Consider the following 1,877-nt stretch of genomic DNA (forward strand, 5'->3'; position numbering starts at 1 on the left):
TTTATTAACATGATTGTTATGAGAATATACTTCGATGTGTTAAGATTTTGGTACATGCACACATATTTCTCTTTTTCTTTTCTGTTATCCTCCTAATTCTTTCCTTTCCTAGTCAAACCAACATGAATTAATCACTTCAATAACAATAGGAAAAAAAATACCCAAAAAACTAATGTATATCCAAACTGTTTGAATTGCCTGAAGAAGTAATTTGTCTGTCCATGCAGAGCTCCTTAGCAAATCTGATTAACTACATTAAATACCCAACAGTTTTAACATATATTATAGTCTTTCTTGTTCACTGTGACTTATCTCTGGATCTTCAATGGCACCAATAAAGACAGCTTTTCAGATGCAATAATGAGGGCACTAAAACTAGTAAAGCTGGTAAGGAAATAAATTTAAACCCAAACACATTCAGTTCCCACTCATGCTCATTGATAAAAGTAATCTCATTATAAGAGAAACACTTCAATTATAACATTTACCAAAACATATTTATTCTGGGAAAATTTATGGCAACTGGGAACCACTGGATTCTGAAGTTCTAAAATTACAAAAGTGTCTCTCTGAAATATATTATAAATAAAATTTTTAAAAATTGTCTCCTGTTATACTGCATTTTACTTTTCTGTTATTTTTCATCCATCAGGACTGAAATAAAGCTTTATTATTGAATTACACTAACATTGTAGATGTTTTGTTTGTGTTTCAGTTATTTTCTAGAATTAGTGACTTAATTATTATATTGTTTTGGAATTCACTGTCTACTGTAATATCTGAACTGTTAAAACTTACCAAAAGAGATGTTTTCAAAGTGTTCCAATCATAAATTATATCAATTAGAAATCAGTTTAAAACAAATCAGTTATATGAGAAAAAAAAATTATTATTCAATGTTGTGGAAAAAATTCTTTCTTATGTTTCTTGCAGTTTACTAATAACCTCTTTAAAAAAAGAGAACTGAAAACATTGAAAAGATTTTCTGAAAAATAATTAATTTGTTTATTATTTCACATTGTTGGATTAGTTAAAAGGTGATTTTTGAAGCTAAAATTGTTATAAACTTAAATTTATACTGACAAAGTACTGGGAAAAAAATTGCTTCTTTGAAAAAATTCTATATTATATTCTAGTTCTACTTAATTTTAGAACTTTGGATACATTAATAGCCTTTATGAATAATTTGATTTAAGGAAAGAATATATTTTTCTTTCTTTTACCTCTATCACTGTAATATATAGATATTAAAAAAAAATATTTACATTTGGTGAAACAATCAATTGATGAATCAGCTGAAGACTTAAATGTTTATCTTAAAACTGAACTTTAAGCTAACACCCAACACTTCAATGTTGTATTCCTCCACTTTAGAAATGACCTTTGTGTAAAAAATATCAAAGAAACTGTATACAAATAATTGACATTGAAGAAATTCAAATTTCATCCTAATACAAGAACTGCAACACCATAAATTGCCACAACTCTATCAATTGCTACAGCTTTGTTAGTAACCACATTCTTCATTTTCTTATAACATTGTCAGTTACTGCAGCACTCTTTTCCACTGACGATAAAATACACTTCACAGCCAGTAAAACACAATGCTATCAGTAACCACAAATTAACCAGTAAATAGGCTAACAATGATTGAGACTCTATAAGGAGATAAAGCTAATTTTAACATAAAATTCTAAAGAGAATCTTGTAATTTCTATGCTGTTTGAATTCTACCAGTTTATGTCAACATTGATTTGATATCAACTAATAATTAAATGAGTAAAGAAATGACTTTTTAGCTAATGCTGGCTTAATGTTACTTGTTCTATAACATTTTGACTTTCATTCAATTAGAAATTTGTCACTTGTTGAGTAAA

Source organism: Octopus bimaculoides, chromosome 8 (assembly GCF_046866305.1).
Source record: "Octopus bimaculoides isolate indiv1 chromosome 8, ASM4686630v1, whole genome shotgun sequence".
NCBI classification, from domain to species: Eukaryota; Metazoa; Mollusca; class Cephalopoda; order Octopoda; family Octopodidae; genus Octopus; species Octopus bimaculoides.